Raw genomic sequence first — 14,879 nt, 5'->3', positions numbered from 1 at the left:
AGAATCCCTAATGACTAACCATTAATTAATCAAGCTGTATTATTTTAAAACATACTGTTGGAATCAAATAGCTGATATTTCAGAAGATTTTTCATCTAGTTGCATAAGAGAAAAAGGTATATAGTTTTCTTTCTTTGTTTATACTGTGTTCATCTCATTTATACCAAGTTTCTGAAATGAGCTTGCAGCATTTGGTTTTGTCTCTTCTGGAATAACTTACAATGCAGATAAAAATGTATTGTTCCTCAAGACTTTGGTAGAACTCACCTGAAAAACCATTTGGGCCTATAGTGTTTTGAGAGGGAGAAGTTATCAATTGTCGCTTAATTTCTTTAAAACTTATTAGTCTATTCAAGTTCCCTATTTCTTATTTCAGTTTTGACATGTAATATGTTTTCCATTTTCTCTAAATTTTCAAATTTTTTAGTTCATAACATTTCTAGTATTTTAATTTTTTTTGAAAACGTTAGCCGTTGCTAAAGATTTCAAACAACATAGAAAAGTTGAAAGAAGAAACTGAAAAACCCACTTCATATCTTATGCCCCTGAAATAATTGTAATGTAAACATCTCAATGTATATAGTTATACAGACATTTTTCTGTATCTACAGAGTTATAATATTATCATTAATAATATTAGCAAACACGTATAGTACTTGATATTATCACAACAGATACAGATAGAACAATCCCATACATGTAAAGATAAAAGAATGGATGCCTGGACAGCTAAAAGATGATGAATAGATAGATAGATAACTGATCATATATTTGTATTATAAACCCATAACGAAAAAGGCATTTTTACATTTGTTGATTACAAATGCATCGCTCCCCATGGTTCTGTTTATCAAACGCATGAATGAAAAAATGAATAAATGTGCAATGCTATGTGCAAACACTGTTAGGAGCCACATACCTTTTATTTATATAATCTTCCCCAGACCCTTGCAAGAAGATAGTATCATCCCAATTTTACAGTTGAGGAAAATGAAACTGAAGATAAACAACTTGCCCAGGGTTAAAAAAGTGACGAGAAAAGGGCAGGATTCCGGCATCAGGTCTGTCCAACTCTGATACCCGCTCACTTCCCACTGTACCTCACTGATAATCAGAATAGCCCAGAATAAGGGAAAGACAAAAATGCAGAGGGGCCAAAAGAAATACCAGGAATCCGTAGTTCCTTTTTTGCACAAGGATTTATGAAATTCCTCCTAGACATCAACCCTAGGGACCGGCTTTCAGTGGCTCCTAAACAGGACTCCCACCTTTTATCTCTACGAAGTGAACGGTGTAACCCTTAGCTCTGCTCTGGAGCGTGGGGCGGAACAAAAGGGAGACGTAAAAGAAAAGAGATGGTTCCCAAAGGCTTCCTGTGTAAAAACAGGGGGAAAAAAAAGGTAGGTAACTGGAGGAGGGAGGGACAGTGCCCTACATCAACAGTGATGAGCAGAGAAAAGGGCCCTGTGGGGGACAGAAGCAAGCTGTATCCCTGTCACATCCTCTTTCTGAAATAGTACCCATTTAGGTCCACCAGTTAGGAAAAAGGCCCTCTCTGCGCTGACCACATAGAAGTTCCCCTTCTTCCTGCTGCATGCGCTACACTGGATGCAGTGTATCAACCTGACCGGGTGGCCTTACCAGGGCAAAATTACACCACCGTCCTGCCTCCTGCGGAGAAGCTTCCGATAAGGCCGTCCCCATCATAGCTCACTTTGTATCCGGCCACTTTAACAAGTCATTAGAACACACAGTTGGCTTTAGGATATCTATTATTTAAGATGAACAGATACGTCAATAAAAAGAATGATAACCCAATTCAGGGGTGGATGGGCAATTATTTTTGGTGATTTGCATATTATCAAAAGCCCCAATTGAAAATTGCAGATTTCTCAACATTATTTTTTTTAATTTTTTAACGTTTATTTATTTTTGAGAGGGGGAGCAGAGAGTGAGGGAGACACAGAATCCGAAGCAGGCTCTAGGCTCTGAGCTGTCAGCGCAGAGCCCGCGAGGCTTGAACTCATGAACCGTGCGATCATGATCTGAGCCGAAAGTCGGCTGCTTAACCGACTGGGCCACCACCCCAAGCGCCCCTCTTAACATTATTTTAAAATATCACCAACTCTCTAAAAAAGGTATGTGCTCTGGAGGAACACAATACATATCTGCATTGGAAAAAACTGGGGGGCCCTGCTCATGTCTTTATGTAAGCCTGAAATTTTGTTGAAGTATAAAGCATACACACAGAAACGTGCACAAATTATAAGCGTACAGCTCAGTAAATTTTCACAAAATGAGTACATCCCAGTAGCCAGCACTCACGTCAAGAAACAGAGTTAGTGCTAACTCCCCAGAAATTGCTTCACGTTTTCGAGTCACGACTTGCCATCCGTAGACAACCAGTGCTCTGACTTTGAATGCCCCAGGCTCACTTTGTCAGAAACCCACATTTATAAACTCTGTAAATGAAACCATTCAGTGTGTATTCTTCCCTGTCTGGCATCTTTCCCTCAACCTTATATTGGTGAGATTGATAGATGTCGCTGCCAATTAGCAATAGTTGATTCGTTCTCTCTGCTGTGTAGTATGCCCTTGTAGGCAACTACCAAAAATTATTTAATTCACTCAATATGGGTGGACATTTGAGTCATTTCCAGTTTGGAGCTAATGTGAATGGTTGCCAGCCGTTTTTTACCATTTGATGGTCGTTAACATACTCCTGCCAAAAGTCACACCACACGTGGATGTGAAATTCCAGGGCTGATAAATTCCTATGGCTATAGGAAGCAAACACAACTGCCAAAGAGCTTTTCCCTTGCCTGGGAAATTTCAAGATATGGTTACTGTATAAGGCAGTTATATGCAATTCACTGCATAATGCTAATAGTCATAAGCCAGTGAGAAGCAAATAAGGTTGGTGAATTTGCAGATAAAGAATATGGATCTATGTGGTCCCAGGAATAGCTGGCTATTTTTAAAAACCCTCTGCCTTTAGCAAAGCTTGGTAAGTTTTTCATGTTATGATAATGTGACACTCCTAGGATTTAACATAACACCACAATGATTGACTTAAAACTCTGCGAGGTAGGTGGCAATGGGCATTGTTCCCATTTTCCAGAAAAGGGAGTTTAGGCAAATCACTTTCTCTCCTTCTCGCACCATTCACGACAGTCAGTATTGGCATCGCATTGTAAGCTGCAAGCTGTCCCCATCGGTCCTCCATGAAGTCAGCCTGGCAGGGTGCCCCTCATGTTGCCTGCAAGGCCGTGGGCGGAGCCACAGCCTTGAGGTGGGAGGAATTCTATTAATACTTTAGACTTTTATAGTACTCTGCCTCTGGAGGACTTAGAGCATCCTTTCACAATTGCTGGCCAAAATTTGTGACTCATATGCCAGCACTGAAGAAATGTCGTTTTGGAGACAGGCTTTCATGTGGCTCTTGCAGGGACTTCCGGGCTCCTTATAGGAGCTGATATCTCATCCTTGGTTATTATGTTCAGAGTCAAAAAACTGATGACCTAGGCAAGGGGTAATTCCCTTTTCTCCCCTAAGCGTCACTCACAGCATCCCGGCTCTTAGGCTTTCTGGCATCCTCATCTTTCTCTTTGGGCCATGCATTCCTTTGGCTGTCTGGCGAAGCCTGCAGACTCTTTCCCAGAAAACTGTCTTAAAACGTATAAAATAAAGTGCACGAGGGGCGCCTGGGTGGCTTAGTCAGGGAAGCATCGGACTTCTGTTCAGGTCTTGATCTTGCGATTCCTGAATTCAAGCCCCGAATTGGGCTCTGTGCTGATAGCCCCGAGCCTGGAGCCTGCTTCGATTCTCTCCCTCTCTCTTTGCCCCTTCCCCACTTGCACTCTGTCTCTCTCCCTCAAGGATAAAATAAACATTAAACAATTTTTTTTTAAATAAAATGCACTGGACTACAAAGGAAATCAAGTGTATCAAAATGCAGTTATCTAATAAAAAAGTAAAACAAAACAAATTTGCGATATAGTGATATGTGTGCTTTCTTATTGAATATAACAAGATTTAGGGCTGGGAAAATGATTAACATCATTTCAAAGTAATAATAGGCATTTACAAAATTTGATGACATCTACAACAATTGTAATATTAAAATATATTTTTTAAATATTTTCATTTCTATTGGTGACAAAGTCATAGATACTAATACTTCTGTGGTTTGTTGTCCATATTTACAGTTGAAAGAAAATTTGAATTTCCACTAAAGGTTCCCATCTAAATTCATAGCCCTCCTAAATGCCATCACACCCCTCTTGAAATCTATTTCCACCTCTGTGCCCCAGAGATGGTCCCTGTGCTAGACACACATATACACACTTCTACACAGCATTAGCTGTCTGGGGCCCACCAACACTTTTCCAGAAAGTTGGACTCTGAGCCAGTCCTACTTGAGCCTGTGACTATGATTGTCAGACTTGGCTAGTATGGCCAAACAAAAGTTGACCTTGACTTTAATTGCTGCCTTCTCTTGTCAGTTCCCAGCATGACTTTCTGTGATGGGCTGAGAAACAGGCCTTCTTTTAAATGATGTTCTTGCTCTTTGGTAACTATCAAGGAAGTTGAGAGAATATCCAGAAATTGTTGTTAATTTTAAGTTGATGCTAATCAGTTGATGAAAACATTGTGGTTATGTATATAAGAAAATGTCCATATTTTTTAGAGATGCTTACTGAAGTACATAAGGATAAGTAATATAACTGGGATTTGTGATTAAAAATTTTTAATTACTCTCAGTAGAAAGGAGACTGAATGAAATGAGAGTGGTGAAAATTTGAAAATTCTGGACTCTGGGTGATGACTGTATGGGAGTTAAACTATTTTCTCTACTTGCGTGTATGTTTAAGATTTGTTATTATTGAAATCCTTTAAAAATAGTTTCTGGACCAGGAAATTAGGTAAAGAATGCTTTTTTTATAGTGCTAGTTTGCTTCTTTACAATACTTATTATTTAATTTCTTTCCATGCACAATACTTGATTGTATTGTCTCTTATATATGCAAATTTTATTTTTATTTTATTTTATTCATTTTTCATTTTTTTAATGTTTGTTTATTATTGAGAGACAGAGAGAGACAAAGCATGAGCAGGGGAGGGGCAGAGAAAGAGGGAGACACAGAATCTGAAGCAGGTTCTAGGCTCTGAGCTGTCAGCACAGAGCCTGGCGTGGGGTTTGAACCCACCAACCGCGAGATCATGACCTGAGTCAGACGCTTAACCGACTGAGCCACCCAGGCACCCCGATTTATTTTTACTTTAGAGAGAGAGAGGAGGGGAGAGGGGCAGAGAGAGAGAGAAACCGACACAGGGCTCGATCCATCCCACGACCCTAGGATCATGACCTGAGCAGAAATCAAGAGTCAGACACTCAACCGAGTGAGCCACCCAGGCACCCCACTTCTATATACAAGTTTTAAAAATTGGTTTCACTCATACCCTTTGCCAGTTGTTGGGCATGGCCTTGCTCTCTAAGAGTTTATATTCAAGTTGGGAAGAGATCATGTATATACATGAAACCATAGTTGGGAAGCAACATAAGACAGAGTACGGTATAAATGCCAAAACATGTAATAAAGATGGGAACTGTGATAGGAGTTCAGGAAAGGCGAAGTCTGGGAGGACTGGGGGCCGGGCTGGTGACTTCAGGTCAGCAGTAGCTGTCTATCAGTCTCAAAAATTTGCATTCATTGCCTCTTGCTGGTTTAGGCTTCTTTATTTGCACTCATTTCTCCAACAGTGGAATTGTTGGTGACTTCCTAAAGCTCAGAAGCGACAACATTCTTGCTCCCCATATCTCCCTGTCCCCTTCCCTCAGAGGCTGTGTTTGACACATTCTGAGTCTCCACATACGTGCGCCCTCCTGTTCAGGACTGCTCTGCTTCACCTTTCTGTCCCAAATGGCGAACTACAACTCAGATGCTAAGTACTACCGTGAACATTCTTACCCACTCAACCCAGAGTGGTCCCTGGCCTTGTGTGGTGGTGGCAGGAAGCCAGGGGACTACTGTGCCATGAACCCAAACATTGCCTCAGAGGACAGCCCCCTTCTTGCCAAGTGCTGGCGAAGGGGACTCTGACCAGCAAGAAAGCTTCACACAGATCTGCCATGAGGGGACAATGAAAGCAAAGGTGTGGATGCCTCAGCACGATGGTGGAGACCAATGGCAGAGCCACTGGGACCACAACCACAGCCCTCAGGATGGGCTAGAAATGATCTCTCAGAGCAGGAGAAAAAAAAAAAAAAAGAAAAGAAAAGAAATTACTAGAAGGCATTCAAGAAGGCCTAAGTCCTAGATGATCTAAATTAAAAAATCAGTAAGTAAATAAATTTAAAAGTTGTTTTTTCACATTGCTTAGATCATTTAAGCCAAAGTAACTTTTCCTTTTTCTTTCTTTCTTTTTTTTTTTTTAATCTTTGTTTAATTCTCATTCTGAATTATCTGAGGTATCGTGGCCAGATTACTTGGCCAGGCTGAGCTAGCAAGGAGAGAAGGGGTATGTCCATATAACTGTGCTGCCATCCACACAAAAGCTGGAGACTGTCTTGGTTGAAATAGCCTTTTGATCCTTTCAGGACTTCTTCCTTGGCTTAGAATGACAACCTTGAAGTACAAGAGAAAACATGAAATCCATGGTACTTAAGAGAGGTAGGATTCAAGGAATCTTCCCAGGACACACACCCTGACTGACAGATACGCAAAACTTCCACCTATCGGGGCACCCAGCGGGGCCACCACTCTCTGGGACCTGTCTTCCTTGTCTCCACATTGCTCCCCACACCTTCTTGGGTAAGGGGGCTACATAAGAGACTCAGATCTGTATGCCTTCATTTTATTCCATCTCTCACTTTTAAGGGGGCAAAACTCACATCGTCTTAACAACAACAACAAAATGACCGCTGCTGCTGTTCTGTGTCTAGGGGAGAAGGTCCTCAAAGGAAAAGTCATCAGGGTCACCTTGATTTTTGAAAGTGTCCTAGAAGGTGACCCTGATGGCAAGATGGGAGAGGGAAACTAGTTCTTACTGGGAAAGGGGCTATACTATCAGGAGACACATGGATCCTTGGGTTACATATGAAACAAATCACATTTCCCTGCTTTGGTTGAGAACCCCCTATACACATGTGCACACACATAAAATACAATCATTCCTATTTCTTGGCTTCCCTAAAGTTCTATTTACCTACCGTTACAGCAATGATCACATTATACTATATTATTTCTGGCATACTTGTATGTTTTTATCATGAAACTTGTGAATGTTTTCTTTGTATCTTTCACCTATAAAATATGGGCATGTGTTAAGAATTGTGTGTTGAATGAATATTTGAGTGAGTGGCTACTATACATATTTTTTTTTAATTTTTTTTTCAACGTTTATTTATTTTTGGGACAGAGAGAGACAGAGCATGAACGGGGGAGGGGCAGAGAGAGAGGGAGACACAGAATCGGAAACAGGCTCCAGGCTCTGAGCCATCAGCCCAGAGCCTGACGCGGGGCTCGAACTCCTGGACCTCGAGATCGTGACCTGGCTGAAGTCGGACGCTCAACCGACTGCGCCACCCAGGCGCCCCTACTATACATATTTTTAACAAGATGGAAATCCAACTCACCCGTCGGAGTCAAGTCTTATTTTTCACGAAGGACCTGATGCCAGGTGTGTTCTTACCTCTCTGCTTGTCCCTGAACCATTTAGATGAACCCAGGACTTCAGAAAGCATTACTTCTGTGATGACCCACACATTCCTCCATGTGCTTTAGTTTCTGGCAGAGGAAGAGGCGTGGACAGGCTGGTGTGGGTATGTCACCCTCACTGGGCCTGGCAGAGCTGGCCCCGGTGCACTGCCCAATACAGGGATCAGCTGATTTCCAAGAACAGCAATGACCTGGTGAGTAAAAGAAGTGGGCAGGCATAGCTTTTGAGTCATTTGGCGAATGCCTGGAAGCTTATCCTTCCTGCAGCACCCCCTCCCCCCATATGGAGCTTCCTCTTTCCTGACACTGTATCCAAAATTCCATCATCATTAGTTTATTCAGGCTTTGGGGTATTTCGGAGCTTCTAATTAGAAAGTGATTTCTTAACTTGGTATCTGTGTAGGATTTTGGAATGCTGAGGGACATGGGGAGAGGTGAGGAGGACAAAGAAAAAAAAGAAAGAGAGAGAGAGCGATAGACAGATTTTGTCTCCCTTCCAGTAGTCGTGTGCATAGGATAACACTTCCGAGAACACCGTCAGCCCTTCCAAAATTGTTCAGACAATATTGAGAAGCGGGGGGGGGCGGGCCGGGGGGGGGGAGGAAGGTCAGGACTCACCGCACAAATTCTTTTTTTTTTTTAATTTTTTTTTTCAACGTTTATTTATTTTTGGGACAGAGAGAGACAGAGCATGAACGGGGGAGGGGCAGAGAGAGAGGGAGACACAGAATCCGAAACAGGCTCCAGGCTCTGAGCCATCAGCCCTGAGCCTGACGCGGGGCTCGAACTCACGGACCGCAAGATCGTGACCTGGCTGAAGTCGGACACTTAACTGACTGCGCCACCCAGGCGCCCCAAGAGGACCTCCATCTTAAGTGCGATTCAGTCCCCACAGAGTTGGATTTGCCCTTTTATACACCTGCTAACGCAGTACACATTATTAAATAGAAAATCTCAATTTATAAGTGTCCTGACAACCCTGGTTCTCAGTTAACTGGAATGTTCTCTGCATAACTTGTCCTAGGGGCAAGTAATGAAATTAGAAGGGAAAAGCAGATGGTAGGGATTTCTAACTTTAGAAACGTAGCAAGTGTTCTACCTGGTTCCCAGTCATTTGTCCGCCTCTCTGCACAGAAGTGCATGGTAACATCTAACACTTACCTCATGTTTACTGCGAGCTGGGCACCTTTTAGTCCTCAAGGGCACCCCTTGAGGTGGGTACCCTAACTGTACTCACAGATAAGGAAACTGAGGCATAAGAAAGTCAGCAAATTCCCCAAGGTTACACCTAATGTACAGGGTACAACTGGGATCTGACCAGGCGATCAGGTCCAGGATCCAGGGTCCTCACCTCTAAGCTATATCACCTGTATAGGATCATTATTTACGTTTGAAATGTTAACTCAGTACTACAGAAACAAAATCTTTTACTTGGTCCCACAGGGCCATGCCTCACACCCTTGTATTAGGTCCTCCAGTTAATCCCCCTAGATAAAGCAAGAAACCGAGGTCACACAACTACTAAGTGACAGAGCAAGAATTTAAACCCAGGTCTGTCCAACTCCAAAGGCCATGAACAGAAACACGACACTATATGGTCACTTCCAACACCTTACATAGAGATTTATTAACCCGAAGAGACAGTCAAACTCCAACAATCCTTAATGATTTCTCTGAGGCTAGATTTACTAATTAAACTTTCCTTCTTCGGCCACATCCCTCTCACATTTGGTTATTTATTCGTTCTTCTTAGTGCCACTTAAAAGAAATGAGATCCAAACTACTATCAGCCCATTTTCCAAATGGAGGAAACTGAGACGCAGAAAGTTAGGTCACTTGCTGGGACTCATCTCCCGGAGCCTGGTCCCGGAAAATTTTGCTTTGACCACTATATACTCCTCCAGAATCTCGGTCTGAGTCTATCAGAAATAGCCGGTGGCTCTCAGTATTTTTAAGCAGCTTTTAAGTTCGTGGAGTAGGTGTACCAGATCTCTGTGCGCAAAGGTTAATTAAGCCACTATAAAATGCAGAAGCAGCCAGGCCTTTGTCTCCAAGGTAATAAAATCACAAATGATTCCTGTTCAAAATGAAGCTTATAATAATCTGTTGCCAGTGGGTTGTGTGCGTTTTTCTCATTTTAACAACATGTACTTCTCTCTTCAACAGAAACATTAGGTCACAAAAGCCGATCTCATCTACATCTTTACAATATTGTTTATCGTCTTTTTGCATACCACAGATAGAACTGGTAATGAACCAGCCAAATTGGATTCCAGGGAGGATTTGTACTGACTTAGAATACTTTCAGAATCCATTCACAATGCCTCTGATTTATCATTATACCCTCGGAAGCCATTTATCTGGGGGCTGGCTTTTCAGGGATAGCACATCAATTGTGTGCCAGTTATTGGGAATTATAACACAGCTGATGAAGTGTGACAACACAGAATCCGTTGGATTTGCAGTAGATTACAGGAGAGTGTTATAGAAGTCAGCAGCTATTAAGCTGAAAATGTTTCTGAGCAGAGAGAGCATGAAAATAAGGAAATTGATTCTATCCCGTCATCTGACCTCTGTCCTGTGGTCTCTGGGTTGAGCACAATTCCTTTCATCTCTGCTGCTGCGCTTTTTTTTTTTTTTTTTTTTTTTGATACCCGCTTCCACCCACCCTCTCTCCCCCCCCCCCCCCCCAGGTAGGTATCATACAAAACTAGGAACAGGGACGGAAGGTAGGTTGATACTTGTGGCTGTGCCATTTTGGGGGGTAAATTCACCCATGCCACAGACTCAGTTATGGCCAGAAAAGGGAAGGCAGTATGTGATCTGATGAGGTTTTAGCCAATCTGTAAAATCCAAAACACCTTAGCAACCATGAATCATAGTCTTGTTATACTCACAACTGCATCCACTTGAAGGTAGCCCAGGTCAGGCTGCCCCTTCCCACAGTACACATGATATTCTAGGGAGGAGCTCATGGGAAGGGCAGTGGTGAAGCGTTTCAACCTTTTTGGAGATATCATCTAAAAGTTAACAATGTACATACTTTGTGATCCAACCATGGCCTTTTCTGATTCTATTCTAAGAGGAAAGAAAAAAATGCCCAAGTAACACACAAGAGTGTTTATTACAGCATAATACTTGGTGGTTAAAATACGGTAGCAGACAATTGGCATTTCCTGCAACAGGAAATGGCTGAAGAAAGCATGGAAATTATATACTATGGAATATTATGCAGGTATTAAAAAGAATAAGTTAGAGCTATGTACATGAACCTGGAAGGAGGTCCATATAGATCAATAAGTTACAAAAAGTTGGTTGCAGCCTAATACACATAAGCACATAATACTAGATGACCAAACTTTACATCACCAGGACTTGGTTTCTCCAGAAAGAGTACCATCATGACGATATCATCTGTGAGTTTGAGGCGGGCTCATCAGCTCATCATAAGGCAGAAGAAGTCTGAATCCTAACTTAGGTTGGTTTTAATCTAGCTAGGGAGCTAGAATTAATAATATGTACATGCGCTGCCCATGTTTATATAACCCTGGTAATCCTCACGCAGTAAAAATATCTTTCATCCTCCAAGGAAATCCCTTAAGGTAGGGTTCCAGTGGGGTGTTAGGTAGAGGGGCAAAATGAAAGAAAGCATTTTAGATATGTTTTTCTTCAAAATGCGCATCCCTAAGTTTTACCCAAGACCCACAGAATCTGAATTTCCAGAAGGCTGGAGATAGGAGATGGAAAGGAAGGCCAGAACATGTAAAAGTGCCCCAGGTAATCTCACTACTGTTTTCTCCATTTTAAAAATTTTTTTCATTTTGAGAGAGAGAGAAAGGGAAAGTGCAAGCACGCGAGCAGCGGAGTGGCAGAGCCTCAATCTCACAACTGTGAGATCACGACCTGAGCCAAAATCCAAAATCAGACGTTTAACCGACTAAGTGACCCAGATGCCCCTCCTCCATTTTTTTATGCAATTGCAAATAACTCTCTTCAAGTAAATGCCTTGCTTCAATGATCAAGAGGCAGCTGTGGTGATGTTAGTAACAGTAGCATTTACAATATGCCAGAGGGGAGGTGTTAATTATTATTATCCCCATTTTAAAGATGCAAATAGGCAGAAAGGTTAAGAATCATGCCCATGATTACAGAGCTAGTTTAGTAGCAGAGCCAGGGTTTAAAACCCAGGATGTCTAGCTTCCGAGTTTAAATGAAGAGATGTGAGCCACACTAAGTGAAATAGGGAAGGCTCATGAGCTCAATAAAACCTTTCCAAGTCCAAATTCCTCATTTATCTTGCCCGTTGGATGAAATCTTGAGAGTTATTCTATGTCTCAGAGCTCACCTACTGCCACACTCCTTGTCACTGAACTGCCCTTGCCCTTTGAATTATTCAGTCTATCTGGAGAAATGATTTTGAGAAAATACATTTTTACCATTTTTTTTTTCTCTCTTTCCTCCCTCAGTTCCTCCTCTGCCATGGAAACAGGTTCCTTTCATAAGCAGAGAACTGTACTGAATCTTCCATTAGAAGTCAGTGCCAAAATGGGCTGAAATCTCATTATGTCTAGTTCTTCTTTACCATGTTCCTAACAGGTGTCACTTTCCGGACCTGTCTTTAAAATTAGCCTGTGAGTACTGGCTTGCTTCTGAAATCACTTGCTTAGGACAGGAGGAGGTGGTGAAGGAGACAGGCATGTAAGTGTTCTTTTGAAGGCCTGTTCTCAGCCTAAAATGTGGAAATTAAGTCTTTCTTACCTTCAAGAATGATTATGTTGTGAGAAGAAAGATGTCGTAAAAATTAAAGTCAGTTCTGTCACTTTTTAACAGTGTGTATTCCACACCAAGACACTTAACTTTCTGAGCCTCAGTTTCTTCGTTTGTAAAATAGGACCAATAATTGCTGGTCTACTTCAAAAGGTTATTGCGTTGATCCATATAAGAATCCAGATCATCTGGCTTCATGTCCGTTGGTGTCCATCCAGGCATCCCTCCCTCCATCCATCCATCACCCTTTCATTTCTTCATTCATTATCTATTATACCTTCTGATAGTTAGCTAAGTGAAAAGTATATGTTAGGAGGCTAGGGGAAGAAAAGGAGAGATGAATCCCAGATTTGGAAAGAGCACTAAAGGCAGAGACAATGAGGTGATTAAGAACATAGACTGAGCAAGGACCTACAACAGTCCATAATCCCATATTCTAACATTTTACATGCTATTCCCATTCCTCTGAAAGCAATCATTACATCTTATACAAAAAGAATTAATTTTCAAAGTTTTCTTAAGACAGAGCCATCTTTTTTTTTTAATTTTTTTTAATGTTTATTTATTTTTGAAACAGAGAGAGACAGAGCATGAACGGGGGAGGGGCAGAGAGAGAGGGAGACACAGAATCGGAAGCAGCCCCCAGGCTCTGAGCCATCAGCCCAGAGCCCACGGGGCTCGAACTCACGGACCGGGAGATCATGACCTGAGGTGAAGTCGGACGCTCAACCGACTGAGCCACCCAGGCGCCCCAAGACAGAGCTATCTTTATTTTATGCGGGCAGGACTCTTTAGTTGACATCTTCTATCTTACCTTTTCTCTAGGTCCCTCCGGTAAGTACAGTAACAAGTGAGCATAAGTGGACAAGGCTTTTAAGTCAGGCCTGCTCCTCTGATCCAGCCAGAGTAAATGGTATCTGTGGGGTGCTTTAATCCATGCCTGATATAAAGATAAACCTTAGGGTTACATACACAATATATATAAAATACAGATTCTATATGACCCAGAAAAATATCTTAAAGGTAATTAATGTTGTATATCTCGCTATGAAGGACATATATTAATAATTTGAATTTATAAAGCCCTTTTCCATGTATTGTTAGATTTATCTTTGAAGTACCTTGAGAAAGTAAAAATAAGAGAGTAAGAAACACGAGGTGCCTGAGTGCCTCAGTCAATTGAGCCGCGGACTCTTGATTTCAGCTTAGGTTATGATCCCAAGGTCATGGGATCGAGCCCTGCATTGGGCTCCGCACTGAGCACAGAGACTGCTTAAGATTCTCTCTCCCACTGCCCTTCACCTGCTCTTTTGCACGCATGTGCTCTCTCAATAGATAAATAAATAAATAAATAAATAAATAAAATCTAAAAAAAAGAATAGGAAACATTATCTCACTCTCCCTTTTTTATAAGCAAAGTAACACAGAGTGAAAGAAACATGTGGCAGATTACACAGTAAAATCAGAAAATGAGCAAGAACTAGATTTGAGGTTTCTTAGATTCCAGACAGAGCTGATATCTCCATTTCAGGTGGTTACTGAACCCAATGAGTTTTCAGATTATGGAGGACTTCTCTTCTGACAATACTGCTGAATAATTCTAGAAATAACTCATTTTTTTACTAATTTCACAAGCCCTTAACCTAGGAAAGGGGTGGAAAGTGTCTGGAGACAGGGCTGGGGCAGGAGGCCAGAACCTCTGCTGCCCTGAAAGCCATGTCCAACGTTAGTTAGGCCTTTATCCTGAGGGCAATGGGAAATCACAGAAGGGTGATGGGATATCACAGAAAGGTTTTACGCAGGGGGAATGTCCTGACCATTTAGCACCAATCACTGTGGACCTCAGTGGGCCTGCTGGAAGATGCACATCTTGGATCAGGAAGTCCAGTCGGAATTATAGAGATAAAAAAGCATGTGAGAGAATGGTGGTGGCAGCTGTAAGAAGCAAAGTGAATCGATCATATAAAAACGTGAGAACCAAGATGTCGTCCTTGCCCCAAATCCCACTGTTCTCGGATTTCTCCTTCTAGAATAACTGCACATGTGTTTCTGGTAGGAAAATCGCCTCTGCTCTTTCTCCTGCCTTCCGTAGCTCCCCGTCGGGCCCAGCCCCTGCAACATTCAGGAATGACACTGGATTCAGAAGGCCCGGGGATCCCTGGCTCTCTATCACAACCACCGATTGCCCAGACACCCGGATTCCACAGCCCTTGAGCCAGCCGAGGCCATTTGCACCACTTCGTGACTTTGCCTGCTGTCCTCACCAACGAGATTCTTTTAGTCTCCTCACACGAGGCCAGGCCTCTCAGCGCAGGCGGTGAGGAAGGTGATAAGCCCCCACAGATGCGCGCTCAGCAAACCCCGGGCAGGGCTGACACTTGCGGCCAGCTT

Source organism: Prionailurus bengalensis, chromosome A1 (genome assembly GCF_016509475.1).
Source record: "Prionailurus bengalensis isolate Pbe53 chromosome A1, Fcat_Pben_1.1_paternal_pri, whole genome shotgun sequence".
NCBI classification, from domain to species: Eukaryota; Metazoa; Chordata; class Mammalia; order Carnivora; family Felidae; genus Prionailurus; species Prionailurus bengalensis.
Note: the sequence above shows the minus strand (reverse complement) of the source record.